The sequence below is a fragment of the Rhipicephalus sanguineus genome, chromosome 10 (genome assembly GCF_013339695.2).
Source record: "Rhipicephalus sanguineus isolate Rsan-2018 chromosome 10, BIME_Rsan_1.4, whole genome shotgun sequence".
In the NCBI taxonomy this organism is placed as follows: domain Eukaryota; kingdom Metazoa; phylum Arthropoda; class Arachnida; order Ixodida; family Ixodidae; genus Rhipicephalus; species Rhipicephalus sanguineus.
Window position 1 is genome coordinate 61,781,657 of NC_051185.1, and position 23,332 is coordinate 61,804,988.

The following is a 23,332-nucleotide window of genomic DNA, read 5'->3' on the forward strand; positions in this document are numbered from 1 at the left end:
CTGTGCGGTCGAGAATCTCGATCGCAAGTGCGCGGAGCGCAGCTGGCGCAGCGCTTGACACCGGTACAAGCAACGTTTATAAGAGTGGTTCTAGAAACATTAGGTATAAGTACTTGCAGTATTCAAGCAATAGCAATGAAGTAGAAATTAGGTTGGCGCAGTTTAGTTAATAAAAATTTGCCGACATGAAAAAAATTACGTAAATGTGCTTTTATTGAAAGCGAAACAAGGACTAGTTCTTGTTTCGCTACGCTGAGACTCGTCGATACGCGTTCAAAAAATAAAAAAATTGCACATACGTGCGAACTTCTCTCATAATTTTGTTTCGGAGGTGGAAAAGGGGGTACGAGCCTATATTTATATATGTGTTTTTATGCTTGCAGAGTGTTTCAAGGAATGCGTCCGAAAATCCTCAAGATGTCAAGAGAACTGCGATATATATGTCGCCTTTGGCATTGTTTTATCTGTGGTGGTAGACATTTATTGCGGCAGTAGTCACAGTTACCGAATTAATTAACCACGGCGGTTGGTTCTAAGGGGGTCTAAGAAAAAATGCTGGAGTGGAAGCTCTCACACGGCGAAAATGAAGCCAGCGCTTGCCCACCCTTTATCTCGGACGCATGCTCTTTTCAGGTGTTGCCCGCTTAGAGATAGTTGTTTCGCTTTGTTAATGTACACGCTATGTTAATTCTGAAATAACAGATCGCTGTCCCCGACGAATGTGACATATCGAGCATAAGATGAATGTTGAGGACTTGATCTCCAATAAAATTTCACAAGACACTGACGTTTCTCGAAGAAACCAGTAATACACAGACGCACATTCAGCAGTACCTGTCCGGAAAATTTTGCCGTATTAAACTTGCAGGGCGTGGGAGGAAAACGCTCCCCTCAACGATACTGGTTCCCCTTCAAGAACGCTATTTTATCCCGCCCCTACTAACATGGCGGTCACGTCCGCCATGTTAGTAGGGGCGAAGTCCTTCTTGCGAATAGTTAGTTGTCGCTTTGAGATTTGCACAAGGCTGCCGCTGGTCATTTTTGCAGAGTGATGAAATGCGACCAATAGAGATCGAAAACGAAACGCGCAAGAGCGCAACTGCCACACCCTTTCGAGATGTCCAGAACTGAGTGAGCGTCGTCATAGGCGTGCGCAGGGTTCCCCATCCGGGGGAGGGGGTGCGAAGGTTCATCGCAGCCCCCCCCCCCCTACTAAGTCAAAGCATAGGGCATACTTTGCGCCCCCCCCCCCCATCTTAGGTGACCATGGAGGGCCGCCCCACCGCCTTCCCTGCACGCGCACGCTTACGAGCGTCGTCCTTCCAACAATCGACCTCATTGATCTCATGGAGATGACTGATCTACTTCACTTCGTGGACTTGAGGGCTGCCAGAGGAGTTTCATAGTTCACGGGCCTGCACTTACGATGTCAGCCCACGGCGCTTGTAGGTTGGACTAAAAGCACTACAGTCGTCAGAAAGAGCTAGCGTCGTCATTCTGGGTGCATACCTGAGTACATATACTAGCATGTCAGAATTTTGTTCGCTGCTATGTTCATTACAGTGATGACAGTGCTTACCATTCTATATATAAGCACAAGCCAGTTGGAAATTTGTACATAGTTATATTTCTTTTCACTGCTGTGGTTACCTTTCTGCTTGTATTCTTAGCCACTCCCCTCTATAATGCCCTTGGCCATAGATCTCAATAAAGTGCCGGAGTTGGCCTTTAAAGCATCAATGTAGCAACCATTTGGGCTGTCATGAGTCCTTAAACCTTTGCAAACATGCCAAAAAACATTTCACTCGTGAAAGTGGTTTTTCCACGAGGCTTGATTTCTACAGCAGGGTAGGTATTTGACCCGCACGGCATCCGCTGCATTTTAACACGCTACCGGTGAATGCTGGGCGATTGCCTGGTGGTCAAATGCTGTGTCATATCATACAGGACCATGGACGTAGGAAGAGATCTAGAAGAGAGCGTCACGTGGTTCATGCGACCTCTGCAAGCCAATGTCCTCCGATGCCACCCCTCTGTCTGTGGGGCTCAGTGCACGGTGCCTCATGGGTAGGCAGCAGACGCGACTAAAGAGAGCTGACCAATAACAGAGCTCGTCTATCACACGACTAGTAAGGCCTATTACTCCGCTAAATTTTTTTTACTAGGCTTCAAGATTGTTACGTGGCGCGCTTTCTCCTAGTCTTTCGTTTTCCTTCCTCCATGTCTAAGAGCAAAGCTGTCTTTTTCATTCTCTACCATAACGAGCCAGCTTGGCAGGCTCACCTTCACCCATAGAGTCTCATAATAGTACACTAGAAGGAAATCTGGCACTAGTGTCTATGGGAGCTGCAACTCATGGCGCTTCAGCCAGCATGGGAATGACGGGTAGTACATGTCTTCACCTAAGCTTCGTTCTTTCGGCTTCGTGTGGCCTGCAGTCGCTTTGTCACAAGACAAAGTTTAGCAGTCCCACTTCACCACTTTCACAATTTTAGCCTCACCAATTCAAAGCAGCTCACAAGGTTGACGATGAGCCATTATTTCATCCGAAACAAAAGCCAAAACACAACAATAAACAAAGCCACGAGGGCATTTGGAGCTGCAAGCATGAAGACTAGGCAAATCAATGTACTACCGATCATTTCCATGGTGGCTGAAAAATTGCAGCGACACAGTTCTCTTTTAGTAAATATAGCAGGAAACTCTATCGCTTAACCAGCATACAACAGTGGCATAAATGAGTGCCGGCTGCCAAGCAGGCAGATTACGCCTTTGGCCTTTCTTCAATATCAGTGTGTTAAGCTGGGCTTGTTGGTACGTGTGAACTTTGGGTGGACTACACGAAGACGGGACAAGGAAGGCAACAAACATGACCACAGACTATCAACAAATGACATTCGAAAATACTACCTTGGATAACAGATACTCATTTTTCAACTAAGCATGCGCGCATTTGCATGAAGTAAACGTGTTCTGCATATTTTCAAATAAATAATTTGTTGACAGTATGCTCTCGTGTTCATTGCCTTCCTTGTCTTGTCCTTGCGCTGTTCATGTCCAAAGTTCAATGACTGGCTTTGTTTGGTGGAAGAATGTGCTGATGTGCATTTCTATGCAGTGCCACACCGGGAAAGAAAAAGGCATTTCAAAAGCTTAGCTTTCTTTGTCCACAACTGGTGGAACGCCTGGGTCCATTGGTTGCTTGACATTCTCTTGCCAAACAGGCTGACGGGGCTTAAAACCTTCCTCCCCCCAAATTTTCTTCATGCTGCCGCATATCACGGACAACAACAACCAACCATCTTGTACCTGAAGTCATCACACAATTTTGTGCTGAACGTTTCTTTTCCTATTTGAACAGACACTTTAGTGGAAGCATTGTGAAAACCCAGGTTGGCTGTCACTTAGACGCCCAAGTGTGCACCCTAGAGCCACGTGACCCAGAAAGCTTTATCATCAGAGCACAAGATTTTTAGAGCTCTTCATTGACAAACAGCCTCACTTCGTGATACTCGTTCATTAGCTATCCAAAACAGTTGATTGAGTCAATCAGAAGCCGGCAGCACAGCTGCAATAGGGGGGCTGGATTGAAAAGGTGGCGATGTGGATTTTGCAAGTTAGTAAACAAGTAAGCTCCAACAGCAGGAGTGCGAAAGCCGAATTCCTTAAACATTACACCACATGTGGGTACGTCTTGAAGAGAACACTTTCAAGAATCTCCTGCAAGAAAGCGAAGTGTTTTTCATAATGCAGAAGGTTTAATGTCAGTCGCACTCGCATCTCATGCATACACCCATCTCCAGAATTTATGCAAATTTTGAGTATGACAGCAAATATTACATTCCCTCCGAATTCTAGTCTCGCGGTGTTACTCTATAAAACATTTAGTGACTGGAAACATCACGCTATTTCCGTCACCAGCAGTTCATCTCGAACATTCGTTGCACCACGCTCTATTCTATTTCAAATTCAACGTGCACGCTTCACATAACTTTTCTCGCAAATAAGTCTCATTACCACTTATCAATAGAAATGCTTTATGCACATTTACGTTGGCATTACTAAGCCTTATTCTGTTCACCACGATTTCAGACTTCCTTAAGTCATTCAGAACCCATCAATTTAATCTATCACTGCAAATCTAAAAATATGCCACACACATAACACGGGAAAGATAAATCTGTCAACAGTGTGTTGCTTTCTTGTGTTCCCCTATTTTTCCTTGCAAGTTTGTCGTTCCATTGACTTAGTCGGCCGAGTACAAGAAAATCCAAACTTCACAATTTCTTATAATTCAAATACCGACTAGTGTACTTGCTTTCAGAACAAATTCTTTTTGGAAATGGTGATCTTATCAAATGTACAGTTGTATTTTCTATTACATGCTACATTTCTTGCTGGAAAAATGCGCCCCTTTTCCATAGAAGGAGCAAATAAGGAAGCAGGCTAAGTCAAGCATGCTAAGTCAAGCGCAGGTCAAGCAGGCTAAGTCAAGCGCAAAAAAGATGGAACACACAGAAAGTTGACACACAGATACAGCGAGTCTATATTTCAGTTTATAGCCTTGGTACACTTGGTGCTTTGGTGTCTGCAAGGGATTTAGCCCCTTTCACACAATGTTGGGTGACTGGGGTAATGCCTTTTCTGCTACTAATATTAGAACTGTTGTGAACTTTTCACAGACTTCATGGATGCTGAGATCTTGTCAACGAGCATCTTCGACTTTTCCATTTCTGTAAATAAAGGCCAGTCTACATGATGTAATATGCAGCAACGTGGCTTGGACTTTATAGTAGATAATGTTGATGAGAGTTTGGTGACCGGAGGCAAGTGGCTACTTCCATATGAAGTGTTCAGGACTTCCCACTCAAATTCACAGAAAAACAGATGGTGGGAAAACTATGTTAACGTACATGAGCGTGATGAAAAATAAGTTAGTGAACCAGAGTTCAAAAGACATTTTATATGACAGAACGAGATCTCCAATGACTTGCCCTTTTTGGCCTGTCTTTTCGCTACCCCAGAATGTCCATAGAGCGTTAAAACTGCCAACTAAAAACAAAATGGCTCGGGCAGTTGTGCTATTAAGTACCCCGGTCCTTGGACAGTTACGTGCTCATGAGGCGGAATTTAAAACAGATGGAGATAGTTTCGCATGATAAAATAGTGGTACAAAAGATGTGCATAATTCGATAAGAATATGAAAAACTTTATTACAATGAAGTTGGTTTTTAGAAGGCTTAACTATAAGCTCATCTCAAAGGGAAACCAAACCACTCTTGTGTTGGTAAACATGCAAGAAACACAAAAACTGACTCAAACATTGCAGTGCAAGACTAGAGAAATGATACAGAGAAGACACACTGACATGTTTTTGCTCCTGTAGTTTCACCCGCTGTATATCTTCAATACAGATTACCAACGCGCCCAACATACAGAGACAAACATTTCCCACCTACTAGTACTGTGGCTTGGCTCCAATTGCATATCTGTCTCTATTTTCCTTGTTAATTACATACGTAATGTGTAACTTCAAGAATGTTTCACAGTCATGCATGCTCTTGAAGCGAATTCAAATGACCAAACGTTTGAAGCCCCAGCATAGACCCAAAGTCACCCGAAGGCAATTGTAAAGAAATTTCCATGAACAACACACATTTCTTGCTAAGCAAAACACTAAAAGAAACTGAATTTTTAAGGAATCTTGAAGTTGTTTGATGCATTTTATAAGTTACCTTCTACCATAAAATGTTAATGAATTACCTCTCCTCCTCCTTCCAAACAAAAGAGTCTGTATGTCCTTGACCTTTAGGGCTCCTTTGTATGACGACGGGACATGCAAAATACTGCAACAAGAAACTGAGTTTCTAAGGAATCTTGAAGTTGTTTGAGGCATTTTAGAAGTTACCCTCTGCATATAATATGTTAATTAATTACCTCCCCTGCTCCTTCCACAAACAAAAGTCTGTACGCCCCTGACCTTTAGAGCTGCTTTGCATGACGACGGGACACGTGGTCTCTGAGGCTGTCTTTTCGCGAAAAGGATGCACTGCAGTGAACACAGGAAAAAAGGTGCCCTCCTGTGTGGGCATGCATGTGGCGCTTCAGGTTGCTCCTCTTTGAAAAGGATGCATTGCAGTGGGCACAGGTAAACGGATTCTCCCCGGTGTGGGTCCGCATGTGCGCAACGAGGTGGTGGTTCCGCGTAAAGGATGCGTCGCAGAAGTCGCAGGGAAAGGGACGCTCCCCTGTGTGGGTGCGCACGTGAACCACGAGCTTGGACCTCTCGGTGAATGCGGCCGGACACAGGTGACACTGGAAAGGGCGCTCGCCTGTGTGTATGCGGAGGTGTGATCTCATGTGCGTCTTGTCCTTTGTCACGTAGTTGCACTGCCGGCAGGATTGCAGTCTGCCTTGTACGGACACTAGCGGACGGTACAGGTCCGTGGACATCGAAGACGAGGAATCTGCAAAGCAGCAAGGAAAAACAGGATGGCAATGCAAACCGTGTGTCACACACTACGTGGAACTGGACTGTAGTGCCAGGCAATCAAGGAGGATTGCTGCACTAATAAGTGAAGTAACGTAAAATTGCCCTCCCCAAACCCCATGTTACTGCACGAACCCAGCATGTCAGGGGTCTCAAAAATGTAACCCGCCCACCTTTTGCTAGCAGCTTAGCTGGCACATGAATGCCTTCGTCCCATATTCTTTGTGAGGCACCCCAAGTGGTCACCATACGTTGAAACATAACCGTGCAACAAAAACTCTAAATTTCAGAATCGGCATCCCAGTATCAGTCATTCTGGTGATCGATATCGACATGTTTCTCGTGTCCTTAGGCCCAATCCCTTTTTAAAATGACCCATATATGAGATATGGGAAAGGCCTTCTTTCAAATGGCAACGTTAGCCAACATCTGTTCAAACTCTACCGCCTCCACCACCCTTTGCCTTGCCCTACATTTTTCACACATTTCTCTCTCTCTGTATACCCAACAGCAAAAGTTAACGGGACATGAAATGTTCGAGCAAGCTATATTCTTGCTTTGTCCTGGAACCTAACCTTCAAAGAAATGTTCCAGGCTGTAGTTGGCATTGCAACCTATACATTCACCAGCTACATTAGAAGCATTACGCACTAATAGAGTAGACATTAGCATTTATTGTAGACCCAACACCTCGTAAACTTTTGCTGATGGGTGTACATAAATATTATTATACCTAATACATGCAAACACCTGCTGCCGTGACAAGGAGGTCTGGTTTGGAAGCATTTATGGCATCATACCTAGCAATATTACTCTGCACATCTACCACTGCACTAAGCAATAACACTGAAGTAATTATAACACTTTTACATTGCGCAGAAGCTTCCATACAATGCTGCACAGCAACAGCATCACTTGAAACTTTATGCATATGAAGCACGTGAAAAAAAAAAAAAATTTCTGAAAGAACTTAATAGGAGACAAACAAAGGCTAGCAAGGCATCACACTGTTAGCATGGCGGCACAATGTAGAATACAGCCATATTTTTGTGCATTACACAAAGAATGGTTTCTCAGTTTGTGTAGTTTACACATTATCCTTCAGAAATGTTTTTTTTTCTAAAATTAAAACAAAATGCAATATACTTAGAGGAAACATAAGGTTCACCTTTAGGAGTGGAATGTGTAGTCGGGCCACTTTTGCACACGCTCTCATTCACTTGTTCAAAAAATGATAGTACACAAATGATATATCAACTTAGGAAGAACGTGAAAGAAATGAGCCTGATATACTACAAACAGAATAAAAAATACTTGAATTTGAGCATTGTGCCACAATTGGTGGTGGAAGATAACACAGCCAGATTTATGTGAATTCAGGAAACGATTGTTCCTCAGTTAGTGGCACTGCAATAAACTAAAGTTAGTTGGTCCACAATGATTGCAAGATTTTGTCGACTTACAACACAAAAGCATGAACACCGAAGTTTACAGGGCCAAATGCATCGTGAAGTTACACAAAATTTCGGCTATAAACTTATTTCAAGATCATTGTTTACATATTGCAACGTGAAAGCAAATTAACACTGCAGAGTGTTGAAGTAGCTTATTTACAGCATTATTTCTGTCAGCTATACTTGCATGAACATGTACAGCGTTGAACAGACTTGTAAAGACTTGGTGTGTGTTACCAGATACCCAGCCTGAACCAATGCACTGTAAAGACAGGCACACTTCCATTACGCCAATGACCGAAAGCTAAACACTGCGAGAAAATCGATTCTTCACAATTTCAATAGACTAACAGGGCGAAAGATTAATATCCGATTTCATTCTTTTCAATATAACCAAAGCAAGGCAGCAGTTGGCAAACACGGTCACATCACCATCACAAATTTCTATGAAGAAGCTGGTGGCATGCATTTTTTGACAATATCCATAGCATGCAACTTGTTGTTTGCTCCATAAGAGGAATGGACACATCTGAAACAGCAAAGAGATCACTGTCAAAGCCAGCACAAACACTCACAGTACACCTTCGGATACTTTTTCTTTTGGCATCAATCAGACTGTCATGTAAGAAATTATTTAGTCTATAAAATTTCTTGTTAGTGTTGAAATTGAGCTATTGCTTATTTCAGTAACCAATTACATGCAACAAGCTAGGTTGTTTGTGTAAAGTGCGTTTGTGTTTGCTTGTGCTACCAGATGCCGTGGTAGTTGATATAATCAGTACACCAATGTTTTCTCCACCTACTTGCGTTGTTCTTGGCTCATAAGCGCCTCTTTCGCGGTACCGTTACGCTTCGTCTTTCTCCTTCTCCTGCTTGGCCTCTGGGTGGCACTATTAGGGGGACACGCTCCACAAAAGAGCTTTGACAGATGGGGCTTTAGCACAAACGCCACAACCGGTGCTGACACGAGGCACGAACAGCACGGAGTTCGCGCGGCATATGGAACAGCGCTAGTTGTACAGTGTCAAAGTAGAAGCGAGCAGAAAGATACAAGCACCATCTCTAGGTAAGCATACAGTGACCACCTTCCTTCCAGTGAAATGTGGAACAGGCTGCCCAGAGAGGGGGGGGGGGGGATAGACGCAGCATGATGTGCACTTGAATTAACTACACTAATTTATTTTTCAACTTTTGGTGAGGAATTTCCTCTTGCAATATTTTGTCATGATACAAGGTGAAATTCAAATACATATCTGTGTAGAGCAAACTATTTTATACATCGCTTTAATATGCTCAGATGTAAAGCAAGGTTATATTGATATCAACTTGAAAGCTTGGCGACTATAAAAATAGTCACCCACGAAAACAGCTGTGGCTTAGTTTCCATATGTTAAGGATGAGAGCCTGTGAAGTACTCGACACGGCTCGTTTTACTTTTTTTTGCAGTCGAATTTTCTGTCAGACCAAACCACCTCTTAAAATGGCTCGGTCAGCCACTGCCAACTACTGGCAAGACGCGATTTCATGCGTGTTCAGTTGGTCCAGGGGCCCTCCGCCCACGTTGCATTTGTCACCACCATGAACCAAGTGACTTTTTCGGAAGCTAGGAGTGCTTGCAGCTAAAGCATCCTCAAACAGAGTGGCCAGATACAATAACAATCAAGAATGAAATGCGGGACATCTTAGGGGGCTTTCATATATTTTGTGCAACACAGGACACTTTTCCTCAATGCGGGACACTTACCCTGCATGCAGCATGATAGGTGGGCCCCCTAGAGTACCCTAGAGTACCTACAGTAGAGAGCGCTAGGTTGGGATGCCCCACTCCAGATAAAATAAACAACCAGTGAGTGATCCGGCAGCAATGGGAATTGAACGCAGTACTTCCTACTGTGGAGACGGACACAATACCGCTCCACCACCAACTTCTGCCAAGCCACTGCCTAGAAAGACGTTCTGCTCTGCGGCTTCTTCCTGTCACATGTGCAACCATTTGACCACCGACAAGAACAGAAGTTTCATTTCATTGTCTCGTTCTTTCTTTATGGAAGCACTGAAACATTGTTATACTGAAATAGCAAGTAAACATGCTTCCTTATGTTGAGGTTAAAAAATACACGGTGTTGTATGGACATGAAGTAACAAATATGTTAAAATATATTTTTACACGAAAAATCACATTATAATGAAGTTCAGTTTAACGATGAACTACTATGATATGCCAACCAAATCACTCCCGTTTTGATAAACTTGCAGGAACAACAAAAACCCGGCAGATACTACTGCGGCCTGACCTCAATTGCACACCTATCTATATTGTCCTTGTTATTTACATATAGTGTGCAAACTTAAGCAAGTTCCAGTCATGAATGCATTCCTAGCCAATCCACATTCAAAGCAAGTCAAACATTCGTCATCACTGCATAACTATAAGGTTACCCAAACGCACTAAAAAAATTCCCATTAACAATGACTGAATTTTTTCTAATCAATATGCTGTAAGAAACATGGTCTCTGATACATCCAAGAATTGTTTGATAGATTTTAGAAGTTACCTTCTCTCATAAAAATGAATTAAATAACTTAAAGGGACACTAAAGGTAAATAACAATTTATGTCAGAGTGAAAGGTCTATGTGTGAGAACGTCTAAAATGTCAATAGTATCACAGCAGTGCTCTAGTAATCGAGAAATTAAGGTAAATGTAGGACACGATGTGCGCCACGAGTGGGGCATTTTGGAAATTATCCCGATGACGTCAAAGAGTACAGAGTACAATTAACCACTACTAATCAAACTAATTGCAATAAAAAAAAGAACCTTCCGTGCATCCCAAGACATAATAAAATGCTGCTTGTTCGTTTCTGTTTGATTCATGGAAAAAAGAACCTCTTGGCGCTACTATGGGGAACGATGAGAGTAGTTCAAAAGTTTCATTTGCGCCGAGCTGCGCGTCTCAGTGGTTGTTTCGGTATCGCGTACTGCTGTGTGCTTGGCTCTCGCTATTTTCGCACTGTTGAGACTCTACTGCTGCTTCTGCTGGCCAAGATAAGCTCCGTTGCAGTGAACTATACAGTTTCGGAGTGGCCCGTGCCTGCGTCTTGGCAAGGTTGATAGCCGCTGTTGTGCAAGAAACCATAGCGTCAGCAGCCGGGCAGTAAAGGCGGGCAACATTGGGCACGGCCACTGCTACGTCAGAAGGCCCGTTCAGGCGGGTGATTTGAACTGCGTTAGCGCCGTGCGAACGACTAAAACGTAATTTTCTTTCAAAATGAGCATTTCCTTGGCACGAAACAAGCACTACGAGGTTTCTGGAACGCTATTTCAACAATCAACGTTGACTTAATATTTGCCTTTAGTGTCCCCCTTGAACTCTCCCTCCCCTTTCTTCCGCAAAGAAAGGTGGTACGCCACTGACCTTTAGGGCTTCACTGCATGACGATGAGACACGTGGTATCTGAGGTGGCCCATCCGTGAAAAAGATGCATTGCAGTGAGCACAGGAAAAGGGACGCTCTCCCGTATGGGTGCGCATGTGGTCACTGAGGTTGCTCCTCTTCGAAAAGGATGCGTTGCACTGAACACAGGAAAAGGGACGCTCTCCTGTGTGGGTGCACATGTGGTCAAGGAGGTGGTTCCTCTGTGTAAAGGATGCGTCGCAGTAGTCACAGGGAAAGGGACGCTTTCCTGTGTGGGCGCGCACGTGAACCATGAGCTTGAACCTCTCAGTGAATGTAGCTGGACACAAGTGGCACTCAAAGGGGCGCTCGCCCGTATGCTTGAGAAGGTGTGTTCTCATGTGTGTCTTGTACTTGGTCGCATAGGTGCACTGCCGGCAGGAATGCAGTCCGTCTTGGAAGGACACGAGGGAATGGTACTGCTGATGAGATATTGTGGATAAGGAACCTGCAGGGCCACAGAGACATGAGAAAAACAATAAAAATGATGCGTCACACACTACAAGCAACTTGGCTGCTGCGTAAGGCGATCAAAAAGAGTTGCTGCACTTTTTAAAGGGCTGCCGACACGGAAATTTTCCCTTGTCCTTTCTTTGCGTCAAATGAAAGGCCAAGCCCCCAAGAGCCTATAAAATGTACTGGTAAGCATGAGTGCACCCTGAAAAAGTAATTACAGTATGTTTTCAAAAGCTAGTTTTGGTTCCTACTGCACCCTAAAATCACAACACTGTATGAGCTTCTTGTCATGTGCTCGCGCAAGCTACACTCAAGCCTCATTATAACAGTCACATCTGCCACGAAAATAACTTCGTTATATCCGAAAATTCGTTATAAACGTTTATTTTTAACACTCTAGCTATGACAAGACTATTCTTCATTTACTTCGTTATAACCGATAATTCGTTATATGCGTGTTCGTTATATCGAGGTCTGAGTGTATTGTGACGTTTCCGCGGCTGCTCCATTCCTGGCTTCGCTGGTGGTGCACTAATGGCCATTTTGAATGTTTTGGTGCCTGACGTCATCACAAGTAGCCATACTGATGTGTGAAGTCACCAGAATCAACACTGTAACCTTATGTCAGGCTAGAGTTGATGTCAGTAGGTGCGCCGTGCAAAAATCGACTTTAATGTCAAAATAAGATATCTAATCAGCACTTACTGAGCTTCAAACTTTCACAGAGGCGTCTCTGTATACAGGGAACTTGTATGGCGGACTAAACACCTTCGAAAACTCATGGCAGTAGCCCTTTAATAAAGTGCATAACAATCTTGGCCTACCCAAATCACATGTTACTGCAGCGGTAACTGTGCAGAGACCCAGCAGATGTCTCACAGAGGCTCCCATCTATCTGTAGATAAATGCATACTTAATAAATGCGAATACCTGCTGCCAAAGCATGGATGACTGATGTGGATGCAATTATGGCACTATACCTAGTCAAGTTATTTTGCATACGTACCACTGCACTGAGCAATAACCCATTGAACTAAGTACATTTTTTTTTCACGGGGAGGTATCCGTACAAGCTCAGAATGATAGAAAGCTGAGCTGGTTGTTAGGGATTCATGATAAAAGAATATAGGCGTGCAATCACGGACACAAGAAAAATGGCGGACAACACAAAAGTTTGTGTTGTCCTGACTTCTCTCTTGCGTCTGCGCTTGCTCACCTACTGTCTTTTTATCAAGTATCCATGCAATGTTGCACTGCAAAAGTGTCAGTTGATATTACAACACATGGAGCAAACGAAATAAAACATCGGTGAAAGTTAATGTGGAATAAACTGGAGAACATTAAAACGGAAAAAAAAAACATTTACACGGGTTAGAATGGCATCACAGCTTCTGGTAAAGAATAATGCAGTCACATTTTGTGTATTACACAAAGAATGGTTTCTCCCTATTTGTACAGTTTACACATTCTTCATTAAAATTTTTTTCTTGCTTGAGTGAGAGCAGAATGCATCAACAGTGCACTAAAAGGAACTTATTCACCATATAATGTTTCAGTCACACAACCATGCACAAGTAGATATTCTACTTTGTCACTATTAACCTGAACTCATTAACCTGAATAAGTAGGATGGCTATACACTGAAGCCACATATTGGAGGCCATATGGACACACTTAAATATCACGGCACTTTAACCGTGTTGCGCTGCTTAACACATTCATCAGTTTAAGAAAGACCTACATGCATTTCAGGCATGAGAGTAGGTATTCAGATCACGAGCACATAAACTGGAGCAACTGATATATAACGTAAGAGCACGAGCGAAATGGACATCACATAATCCGAGAGGAAAACAGAAAAAAAGTCACAGTTAGGCTGCAGGGGCAAAGCAATGATTACGATAGCAACATACTGGATTGTTATACGAAACAAGGCTAGCAGTTAAATTCTTTAGCACCTGACCTGGCCTAACTCAAAATGCTGGCGTAAGGAAACGCAACCAGTGAAACGATTGAAACGACCTTTGTGCTGTCGATCCCTTCAATGCAAACAGCGGTGCAAACACAGTATGTACAAATGTATGCACAGTCTGTTGATCCGTGCCAAGGTAGGGCACACGCGACTGTGCTCGGCCTATCAAAGTATGCAGTTCCTGGTGGAGTCACATCCATCCAATGTCTGAAGTGTGCAACTTCTTCGATGCTCCGTAGGGCAAACAGACACATCTGCAAAAGCACAGAGATCCCATTTAATGTAAGACGGAACACTCACAATTCACTCATAGGATGTCAATGTTCAGGCAAGCCAGATAGGAGTGCTCAATAGATGTTTCAACATCTTGGAACTGCATGCTGGCCCACTACTTTAACCAATGCTGCTACAGCTTGATAAGCATGGTCACATCGGGTGTTGATGCTAGGAAATCAAGGATCAGCAACTTTTTACCCTTTGTGGCGGACCTACTGGAAGTGCCTTTTTTAAGCCCCATTAATAATGAAGTGCATTTCTAAGAGGACACAAATGTAACTATTGGGCCAATGAATAGGTAAAATCCTGTGCACAATGTTTCTGTACAACACTGCCCTTCTTTAGTGCAGGCACATGGTGCAAGTTTTCATTGCCTTCGCAGGTGTTTTCACAATGAAACAAGACGACTGACACAAAAAAAAATTTAAAAGAAATTTGCAGAGAACACAAAAAGAACATGAATGGCTGCACAACATGAATTGACCCATACAGGATAGGTCATTTCATTTGCTGGAACACTAAAATTAGTATGGTATAATTGCCACTAAAATGGCACAAAATAATGCAAACGCAATAAATTACATTTCAGTACTTGGTCAGCAGCAGTTCATAATGTCATAATAAGTTCATAATGGAAGCAGCAGTTCATAATTTCAGTTACATTGCAAAGGAAGTTACTGTATATGGTAATCTAATTTTCTGTAATGTGTACAAACATGGTATAAAGAAACATCTTCATAGAAGAGGCGCACAGCTGCACCTCGAATGTGACTTCGTACATTCATTTTAAAAAATTGTTGGCAATTTTTTCTGCCAAGTTCTTATTTCTGAGTGCAACTTTAAACCATAAGAGGAAGTGCACAGTATTGAAAGCACTCTGCACTCTTCACTGAGCATATTCTGTACTCAACATTGGAAATGGGATATCTGACGAACTGCTTGCGTCATTTCTTAGGGTCCCGTACAGGCTGTGACAGCAATATAGTAACTCCTCGGACTTCATCATCGCGCAAGAAGTGATAGCAAATGTGAGCCGTTTTGTTTAGGCTTGAATCCCAGCAACTGCGAATTGGAGCACACTCGTGCCAGACTCATTTTTATTGTCGCCAAAAGGCTGTTTAATTACTTTTAGTTCTTTTAAGAAAAGTCACTTAAGATGTGTGAACAGAGATTTTTATACAGTGCAAGATACTTTGTCATCCTGCATGAAATGATTGCATATGTCAACAATTTATGCTTCCATCTCAGCAATTCTGATTTTTGAAGTGTTCATACTGCACTTATTTATGTTTTTGCCAAGAGGGCTATCGCGTTAAGTTGTTTGAGTAAAAACGTTGCAGCTGCTTTCACACATGTGCAGCTATTTTTGGCTCAAGCTGGCTACTTTTCAGGTAGTTTTTAAAATTTTTTGGCTACATTTTGTCTTTTCAACCTCGTAACCCTGCTTCTTGGGCAAGTTCCTTCATCTCGGCAATTCCTGGATGTGCTTGTGAAGAATTTCCATGATGTGCCGTCTGCCTGGACGTGGAATGACGAGACTACTGCCCCATTGCAGACAACCCCAGTACACGAGTCCATGCTTGCAGCTCACAAATGCTGCAAACTCTTCAGGTAGCTTGTGCTTTGACTCCCTACAATGCACCCAGTTGAAGACACTAGCCAACACCTTGTACTTCGATGAAAACCTTGCCCTCTGCATGCTCCATGTCACATCATCACTTCTATTTCATAAAGACATCGCTGCCCCTCCTCTGCTTTGCTGGCCCTTAGTGGTAACTCAGTGGTAAATGACTGAACACGTCCGCATTGCAGAGATTCTCTGCAGCTAGGTGCTCAAATTTGTGACGTGTGCTGCCATGACAGCCCAAACGGAGCGTGCGTGGTGACGGCACTCGTGGAATGGGCAAGTCTTAAAAGTGCCCTGTGATCTGTCACAACCTTGAAATGCCTGCCACATGGTAACTGATTAAACTTCACCAAAGCCAATGACAACTGCTTTCCAGTCTGTCTAAGCATAGCTTCTTTCTGCAGTGTTCATGGTTGTCGACGTATATGCCAATAGGCCTCTCTCTGGCATCTTCACCCACATGGCTAGGCAATGTTTCCAGTCCATATGGTGATGTGCCACAGGCAAGCACTAGGGGATCGTTGACATTATCGTAGATTAGTACAAGCGGTGATTGCAGCAGATTCTTCTCGCAGCGGCTCTCATTGACTTGCCTTCCGCCAATAATGCTTCTCCCAGGCGAATCGGGTTCAGTCGAACTGTGAGCAGCAGTTTGCCTCCTGCATGCTTTCACGGTGTGGCCCCGTTGCTTGCAGAAGTGGCACTGATCATTTGAACAGGCAACTGTTGGATGAGTGTTGTCTCCTCTATTCTTATCGCGGGCAGAGGCTTTTTATTTACGCCTCACCGTAGCGCGAGTGCGCACCTTCGCAGCGAACAAATCCACCCGAGAACCAGGCGAACTACCCTTACACTACCGGTGTACCCTCCTTGGCTAGTGTCCCGTAGGACGTTGCTGTTCTGCGATGAAGTACGGACTCGCCGGGCTGCTGTTCACGTGCTCCAAACTTGAAACGCTGTACTACCAGCTGTACTGCCACCGACGGTCGCGGCAAGAATTGGTTTGAAAGAGGCCCGCAGATGTGATCTATTCGTAGGCCACATCCGATGGTGCGCCAGGAGAACGAAGGGAGCGAGCGATGGCTGGGTCGCAGATGCTGTAGAGTGTTGCTCGCTTCTTCTTGTCACCGTACGACCGTACTCGATATGATTTGCTTGAAACCATCTTGAAACAATTCAAGAAGCTCGAAATACTGTACTCGAAATATTCTGTGGACCACACAACAAGGTAAACTGTGGCTTTATTATGTGGGCTAGACAACAAAATAAACTTCAAATTTATTTTGTGGACTAGACGACAACGTAAACTACAACCGCCCATTGTTCTTGACGACGGTTTCTCTTGCGAATGCCAACGCTTGCCGTTCTGTAATGGCATAAAGTGCGGGAGACAGTGATGAGAGAACGGAGAAAGACGCCGTGCACCGGGCAGGATAGTATGAGTAAAATATTCAGAAGAATTAAAACAGTTTTCTTCTGCGATATCCGCTTTAGCTCGAACTTACCCTCCACAAACTGACTTAGGTAGTGGCGATATTACCCGCATTCATAAATATTTACCTCCAGGGTAAATATTTATGAATGCGGACAAATCTCGGACAAATCGGGAGTAGTTGGTATGCACGCGCGTCTAATAAACACGCACTGCTAGACGCGCGTGCATACCAACTACTCCCGATTTGTCCGAGATACTCCTGAATTCTGGGCAATCCTTCCGATCTTATGGGCATGCACACCTGTGAATATGCAAAAAAAAAAAAAAAAACAGCACTAACACCACCGCGAAAATAAAATAATACTTTCACAAATAAAATAATAATAATTAAGTCACTTTCACCACATTACGTTGCTGCACTACGAAAAAGGACACTACGAGAGAACACACATTTTGTTTTTTAAAATTACACACGCGCAGTATGATTACAAGTTCCCATATTATCGCTAACGTCTACAAACTTCGCTGGCAATCATTCATATATATGACGTCGCTGTGACCATGAAAAACAGTAATACGTGCACCAGCTTTCTTAATTCTGTCGCGTAACACAGGATGTGTTTCAAGAGATGTGTACAAAAATCCTCAAAAATAAGGGAAATTAATATTTGCTTGCTACCTTCATAATTAGATTTTCTGTAGGATGGCTAGAGGCATCAGTTAAAGGACCCCTGACAGCAAAATTTTTGTTTGTGATTTTTTTATTGTAATTTGTAGCTTTGTGTCTGGTAATGCCTAAATTAAATCGTAAATGCTCTATCGTATCGTATAACTAATTCTAGCGTAGTTAATTGTGACCATTTCAGCGTCACTTCAAAACGCCCGCCTAAAAACCACAAGAAACTAGCGCCCCATGCGGGGGAGCGTCAAAGACCACGTGCACTCAAGCTGTGGTGACGTTGAAAGCGCAGTTGGCGCAGTTTTCAAATCGGGGCACGGCCCGGTCTGGAGGCGCGCGAAGGAGCGAGCGCGTAGTCTTACGAGCGCGCGCCTCCAGACCGGCCGTGATCGGGGCCCCGCGCGCGGTAGAGATTGAAAGTATGAGCGAGAGGGGCGAGGAACAATAGGCCTCGCCGGGTGCCAGTCGTGGTATTGTGTGCGCCCCGCAAACCTTCTGTGACGTCCACAATAGTTGCTTTACTCGTGGAACGTCACGCGGGCCCTCGATCTACGTCATGCCAGGATGTCGCGAGGTCCAGCCAACTCAAATGAGCACTCACGCTTACTTTAAAACCAAATTAGGATATCTTAAAGGCAACGTTCGTCACTAATAATTGGTCAGATGTGCCCCCGTATACAGGAAAGTCAAACAACACAAACATCTCGAGGTGTCAGTTTTGCAGTGGGGTCCTTTAAGGCGCCGTAATTAAATAAATCAAATTCATGAACTTTTTCATTAGTGTAGACAGGCGCCCGGGGTACAATGAGAATATACATATATACCAGGTTTCTCTCCACGGTGGGCGACGGTGGATTTGTTTGCCGCCCACCGCTCCGATTAACTCCTTTGAAATGCGCGTCTGGGGTCGCGCGAAACACCAGCGAGTCGTACCTTCCGCCATCTTATGCAAAAAGAGTCTGCACAGATGGCGTTGTTGTTTCAAAGATCGCCAAGTCCAGCGCCAGCGCTTGAACAAAAGCGCCCTCACTTCCGTTTTCTATGCGCGTCATAGATGCCAGACACATGTGTCGAAAACGGGAAGTTTGAAAACAACGTGAAATTCCTAAACTACCTATGTCGCGCCAACTCCCTCCCTTCGTCTCTTTCTCTCTCTCTCACATGGACACTCGCGTACAGTGACGCATACACACACACTAACAACGTAAATGTTGAAACGAAGGTGGTTTCAAAAGAAGGCTTCTCCTGACATGATGTCATGTCGTGGAGAAGCCAGCTTTAGGTACATTGCAAAGGCGAATTTGGCAGACAAAAAGCACGGAAGAAGAAGGAAGAGAGAGAGAGAGAGAAAAGCGCCATAAAACGAAGGGTGGACGAATATACCGACGCACCAACAGGGACTTTCACTGAAAAAAAAAGCCAAATGTGTTCTTGTAATGCAGAATTGCCATCAATGGCGATAATAGGGGTGTACGAATATTCGAGTTTTGAATCGAATAATACTAAATCAAATAATTCGATTCGACTTTCGAATAACTAGTATTCGAAGTTTCGAATAATTCGACAGGACGAATATCTAAAACGCCACAAAGGCCAATGGTTACAACTTGGTTATAGGATTGGGTGGCTAAAACTAACGCTAATGTCGTGACATGAGGCCTTTCGTTAAAGCTTTCGCCGATACCCTATTTCATAAGCAAGCGCATGTTTATTTTAAAGGAGATTATGTCGTTTCCGCACGTAATGGCTCCAGCAAAAGAAGGCCATGGGAACAGTCTGTGAGACTGTCGAACTGCTAGCGCCAAAAAATAACCAGCACACTGCCAGACCTTATAGTCAACATGGTTGGAAAATACTTCAATGAGCCTCAGCTGATTCCAAGAAAGGATGATCCTTCGAAATACTGGAAAGAGCATGGAACTGCAGTTTGTCCAGATATCACCAAAATTGATTTGCGATACTTTTCCATCCCTACTACTTAGGTGCCCGGTGAGCGCGTGTTTTCAACTGCAGGAAACACCGTAACATCGCGGCGGTAGAGAGCCTGAAGCCAGGTCACGTGAAACAGCTTGTGTTTCTGCATGACAATTTGTAGTCTTTCGGTAGCAGTCACTCACCGCGTTAGGTGCTCGAGGACATGAGCAGATTTCATTTCTCTGTTTTTTCTTTTAATTTGCAATAAAAATATTCTTTACTCGATATTCGAGATTTTCGGCCACTATTCGGCACTATTCGATTCGAGATGAGTACTATTCCCACACTCCTAGAATATAACTCTTCTGTGTACTCCACATTCAATAAACAGCAGTTATTACCAACATGTTTGAGACCCCATATAAGGGCAATTACACACTGTCGAAAAACAGAGCTTGGTACAAGAGAAACAAAAAAATGTGCTCATATCGAGGCCGATATGGTCTTTCCTCTCCATGAACAAGATCGATGTTTCGATAATTCGTTAATTGTAGTGTTGCTGCTTCCCTGCTGACAAGAAAACGACAAGATAATTGCGCACAATATATACTAAACTCGGAGATAATCGCGTGAAGACGAGACAAATAAAACAAAATGATGCCGCCAGGAAAAAGTATAGACCCTTTTCGAAAAAGGGCGCCCCTAGCGCCGCGCACGCAAACTACAGTCTGCCGCCATTGTGAGGGCACCGCAGCAGACGACGCAGGCTTCGGCAACGTGTCAGTGCGTGACATTTCAGCACCGCCGAATCGTGAACTGTCATCAACGTTTTTCGTAGAGACGGCGTGCTGCAATGGTGCAGACGTGCTGCGTTCCCATGTGCCACCATCGAGGATATCGCGACGAGAACAGCGATAAGGTTCGCGATAAAACGTGAACAACAAACGCACGTGCTCTCTCTCCATACGTGATGTCAAACGGACGTGCGGAAGGGCACCGTTTTGTAAAACGCGCTACAGAAACGGACGTGCTTATTTCACAGCGCCATGTGTCGCCTTGCTTTTACGAATGAATAATCTTCTCCCGAGTGCCTGCATGCGGTGAATTGCGATAGATTGTTTGTGCAGAAATACTGCGAGGGTTCATAAGGCCAGTCAGAAAAATAAAAATGAAGTTGCGTACCGTTCATTTAGTAGCGACAGTACTCGCATATCGTAAGCCACGTGTCAACATTTTTTAGTATAGACAAACAGGAGCGAAGGCACAAATTTTTTCCGGGGTGGGGGGGGGGGGGGGGTTCAAACCACCTTGATTTGAAGTGGGGGCCGGGCAGGCAGATGTGGTCGAGTGTCATTTGTGCTGTGTGCCATGGCAAAAAAAAAATTTTCGGAGGGAGGCACGGGCCCGGTGTGCCCTCCCCCCCCTGGCTACGCCACTGCATACAAATATACCCAACGCGTGGCGTCCAGAAAATAGTTGCGTGGTGTGGCTTGCGGCAGACAGGATTTTCACCGGTTGCGGTCGCATAGTTCCGCGACAGTGACGTCCTTCTTTTCCTTCGGTGAGAAGTTTGTAGCTTCGGCGAGCCTTTTTTTTCCCGGTCCGGGCGCGTACGCGAGTTGGCTGTGGTCACGGTCCCGCAATCGCGGCAGTCGAGCCAAACTGCTCGTCCAGCCCGTTGAAGGGTACAAAATGTTGCCCATTGTGCAGCGGAAGACCTCAGAAAGACCAACGGAGAGTACTAAGAGCTCGTTCAAGCACACAAACGGTGAGATTTCAGCGGATGACACGGAGAACTAGCCGCAAGACAAACATCACAGCACTCACGCATTTGACGGCTCGCTTCCCATGCCCTCACGATGGCGCTGGCTATCCCACGCTCCTTTGCAAAGCGAAACTGACGAAAAGCCCACCGTCAGGTGGCGTATTTATGAAAAGGGTCTATAGATGGTACACGTGTTATTTGTAGTTCGCCACTAAAGAGAACCGATCGAATGAACGGTCTTTGTAATACAGCCAAATCGGTGGCCCCGTATCTGCATTTTAAAGGGACACGAAAGAGAAAAACGATTTTTCTCGTATTAGTAAATTACTTTTTCCCAATATCAAGATCACCACGCTTGCCGCGAGAAGACGCTCGGTAAGCGAGAAAACGTGCGAAAAGAAAAGGCGGGTGTCGACGCCACCTTGAAGTTCCCGCACCAAGCGCCGTGGCGTCATAGATTTTGACGTCGTCTACTTAGGTCTGCGTATATAATGCCTAACTGCTAAATATGAAGTGCATTGTCTTCCGAGGGAGCCAGAGACTTTACATACCGAGTTTCAGGAAATTTCGTTGAGCCAGTGTGGTCGAAATACTATTAAAACATTTTGAAATCTGTACGTCACGTGCGGAGATTCCGGCGCGAAATTTATAAATGAAGCTTTTACCTCAATTTTTTTTCTACGGTTTTCAGAGTATAATTGATTCGTTTCACTTTACCGTCCCTTTAACAGCAGAGCTGTTTAAAGTAAATCCCTGGGGATTCATCATCCGCACTTTCTATCCCAGCTGCGAGAGCGAGGCCTGACGTGTGGGAGAACATGGGTAAAGCTCTGGCAGAGAATGAGTAGCAATTAACATGGAGAGGGTAAAGCTGGGTAGTGAGGAGGAGAACACAGAGCGGAGCAGGTGGTGTGGTGAGGAGAATATATATATATATATATATATATATATATATATATATATATATATATAGCGTAAATGGCTTTTTTTACTGACTGCCCTAGTGGACAGTTTATGCATGTATGCAGTGTTCAGAAATTGAAACGCAAAAGTTGACCGAGATACCCATGCATACAAAAACTGCAGTACAGTCGAACCCGCATATAACGAATTATTGTTATATCCCCCCCCCCCCTTGAATATATTTTTGATTTATCGATATATCCTGTTTCGACTGTACGTACGCTGTAACGCCGTGAAAGAAACAGGCACGTCCATTGCTATTGGCTAACAATTGCTCTAATACCTTGGATTCTGTCGGTATATGTGCACCAACAGAATCCACGGCATGGTAATGGCGGTACTATAGCGGTACCAAATTGTGGGAGAGATCATGTGGTTTAAGCTCAGCACCACTCCCCGACCCCAACTGCATTTTGGCACCTGATGCCACCACAGGAATTTACGTACAATGTCTGATTTTTTATCGTCAACCAAACACTTAAAAAAAATTGGCCGCGTATCTGCGTGCTTCACTGCAAATGTCGAAAGACGATAGAGGAGCGCTGCGTTAGTTATGTATATGCTACCTTTGGGTAGCAGAGTTGTGCGTAGGTCTTGCTAGCAACTATGGCTATGTCGCGAAGACACACTCCGTTTTTGCAGGCGACATGCCTACCGGGTCACCGGTCGACATGTTTGGCGTGTCGAAGACCGGTGATTCACTTTAATGTGAATGACTAGTGTCAATCCAGTTCGCTGCAGCGGCGCCATCGAGAAATACAAAACTTGTCCCCAGCAACGCATGGTTGCTAGCGGCGTTTGGAAGACAGATGCGCAACTCTGCTACCTAAAGGTAGCATATGCAG

The 23,332-nt window shown here is 44.3% G+C and overlaps 1 long non-coding RNA gene across 2 annotated transcripts; it reads right to left on the bottom strand.

The window, feature by feature from the left end:
• Positions 1–3,702: 3,702 nt before the first annotated feature.
• Positions 3,703–16,959, bottom strand: LOC119371964 (uncharacterized). 2 transcript variants are annotated; one of them, XR_007417728.1, is made up of 3 exons: positions 14,687–16,959; positions 11,362–14,082; positions 3,703–6,467 (listed from the first exon to the last, which is right to left on the bottom strand). It is a non-coding gene; the product is annotated as an uncharacterized LOC119371964 (long non-coding RNA). The 2 variants fall into 2 exon arrangements; XR_005179369.2 differs by having other exon boundaries at positions 3,720–6,467; positions 11,362–11,848; positions 13,879–16,940.
• Between the last annotated feature and the right edge of the window lie 6,373 nt (positions 16,960–23,332).